We start from the raw sequence: 3049 nt of genomic DNA, 5'->3' as shown, positions 1-3049 counted from the left end.
ATATAATTAAAGACTCCTATTTTAGATACATAGAAGATAGGAGCAGGAGTCGGCCATTCGGCCCCTCGAGCCTGCTCTACCATTTAATGAGATCATGGCTGATCATCCAAATTCAGTACCCTGTCCCTGCTTTCTCCCCATATCCCTTGATCCCTTTAGCCTTAAGAAATATATCCAACTCCTTCTTGAATATATTTAATGAATTGGCCTCAACTGCCTTCTGTGGTAGAGAATTCCACAGGTTCACCACTCTCTGGGTGAAGAAATTCCTCCTCATCACAGTCCTAAATGGCTTACCCCTTATCCTTAGACTGTGACCCCTGGTTCTGGACGCCCCTGCCATCAGGAACATCCTTCCTGCATCTAGTTTGTCTAGTCCTGTTAGAATTTTATAAGTTTCAATGAGATCCCCTCATTCTTCTAAACTCTAGCAAGTATAACCCAATCGACCCAATCTCTCCTTGTACGTCATTCCTGCCATCCCAGGTATTAGTCTGGTGAATCTTCGCTGCACGCTCTCCATGGCAAGAACATCCTTCCTCAGATAAGGTGACCAAAACTGCACACAATACTCAAGGTGTGGTCTCACCAAGGCCCTGTACAACTGCAGCAAGACATCATTGCTCCTGTACTCGAAACCTCTCGCTATGAAGGCCAACATACCATTTGCCTTAACTGCCTGCTGCACCTGCATGCTTACCTTCAGCGACTGGTGCACAAGGACACCCAGGTCTCGTTGCACTTCCCCTTCTCCCAATCTATTGCCGTTAAGATAATAATCTGCCTTCCTGTTTTTGCCACCAAAGTGGATAACCTTGCATCTAGTTCCCTTGTCTAGATCATCATTTATATATATTTAACCAAGGGAGTATAAATTGCTCACACATTTCAGCTTCCTGATTTATGATATTGATACAAGAGTGTCCCCAACTCATGGCTATTGTTAACACGGTTCCAGGGATGTATTCTTCTATGTAATGACCAACTAGCAGAGCTCAAAAAGATGTTCCTTGGTCATTGCCAAGCTCCTTGCTCCTCACGGAGGACCTGAAGTGTTAGCACAAAGCCCATTTAGTCCATTGATACCAAAATGCTGTGGTAAATACTGCACTGAAGCCAATGCATCGTAATGTGCGATAGGCTTGCTGGAGACCCTCAATTCATTTATCACATCAAATTGCTCCCGCCACTGCCGCAAGTGACAGGCTTCCACCGACCAATATTTCACCTTCATGTTGACGGCTCGGAATGCTCTCTGCGGATGCAACCCAGGCTTGAAAGGATAAATCTCCAGTCGCACTGCTGGGTGCTTTTGCACAGAGAAAGCAGACAGTTACGTGGAATCTTCACCCGCCCACCATTACTCTTCACTGAAATCCCAAGGGCACTGGCTCAGTTAAATGTTGCAGGGGTCACTGGTGGGACACATCTGGGACACATCTGGAATACTCTCCGCTTGCCTGGATGAGTGCAGCTCCAACAACACTCAATAAGTTCGACACCATCCAGAACAAAGCAGCCCGCTTGATTGGCACCCCATCCACCACCTTAAAAATTCACTCCCTCCACCACCGGCGTACCATGGCTGCAGTGTGTACTATCTACAAGACGCACTACAGTAACTCACCAAGGCTTCTTCGGCAGCACCTCCCAAACTTGCAACCTCTTCCACCTAGAAGGACAAGGGCAGCAGGGACATGGGTACACCACCACCTCCAAGTCACACACCATCCTGACTTGGAAGTATATCGCCGATCCTTCATTGTCGCTGGGTCAAAATCCTGGCACTCCTTCCCTAACAGCACTGTGGGAGTGCCATCACCACACGGACCGCAGCGGTTCAAGGCGGTGGCTCACCACCACCTTCTCAAGGGAAACTAGGGATGGGCAATAAATGCTGGCAATGCCCTGATCCCATAAAAGAATTTAAAAAAACATCTGCTGGAGGGGAGTGGAGTGAAGACGACATTTGCGGAGTTGAGCCAAATGGAATAACTGAACGTGAATAAGGCACCCAAACAGTGTAACTATGCCAGCAGCTCATCATACTTGCCAAACTATCCTATTACTCCCACCCTTGCTCCAATTCAAGAAAGTACAATTTCCAGAGGTCTTCAAGCACAACGTATTCCAAGGGCAGAGTGCCCCATGAACCCATCAGGATATACTGTGACCATCTGAATATTCTCTTCTCCCCCTCTTCCCCCATACAAAGTCGAGTGATATGGTAGCCACACTGGGTACCAAAGGAGATCCTGAAGCATCCTCTGGTGCCAATGGGTCACCTTTCTTCACAACACTTTCAGGTCAACACTAGGCACATCAAATATATCGGTAGCAGAATGCAATAGGAGAACTGTTTTATTTTTTATTTATTTTTTTAAAATTTGTTTTTATGGGATGTGGGCATCACTGGCAAGGCCAGCATCCCTAGTTGCCCTTAAGGTGGTGGTGAGCCTCCTTCTTGAACCGCTGCAGTCCCGTGTGGTGATGGTACTCCCACAGTGCTGTTAGGTAGGGAGTTCCAGGATTTTGACCCAGCGACGATGAAGGATCGGCAATATATTTCCAGGTCAGGATGGGGTGTGACTTGGAGGTGGCGGTGTTCCCATGCGCCTGCTGCCCTTGTCCTTCTAGGTGGAAGAGGTCGCGGGTTTGGGAGGTGCACCTTCCGTGTCTTCAGAACATCCCAAGGCACTTCACAACTAACAGATTACTTTTTGAAGGGCAGTCACCGTCGTTGCGTAGACAAACACAGCAGCCAATTTGTCCATAGCAAGACACAACAGCCAGCAGTGCACTGTTGGCTCAAAGAAATGGGTACGGTTAAGCCCAAGGGGATGTAATATTGCACGGCACACTTCTTGTGGGCGCGGAATTCAGCTTCCCGCGATTCGTCTCCAATGGCGACAGGCCTGGAACCGCCAGTGCTACGGCCTAAAGATACCCAGCTCAAACTGCCCTCTACAGACATGACCCAGGTTCGGAGGGATGCAACGTGCTGGGTCTGCTCCACAGCTCGAGTGGACATAAAGGGGGGGGGGGGGGG

The sequence above is a fragment of the Somniosus microcephalus genome, unplaced genomic scaffold, assembly GCF_052327205.1.
Source record: "Somniosus microcephalus isolate GS21.2 unplaced genomic scaffold, FLI_Smic_1.0 unresolved_chr6, whole genome shotgun sequence".
In the NCBI taxonomy this organism is placed as follows: domain Eukaryota; kingdom Metazoa; phylum Chordata; class Chondrichthyes; order Squaliformes; family Somniosidae; genus Somniosus; species Somniosus microcephalus.
The sequence above is the reverse complement of the archived record's forward strand: the minus strand, read 5'-3'. Positions refer to the sequence as shown.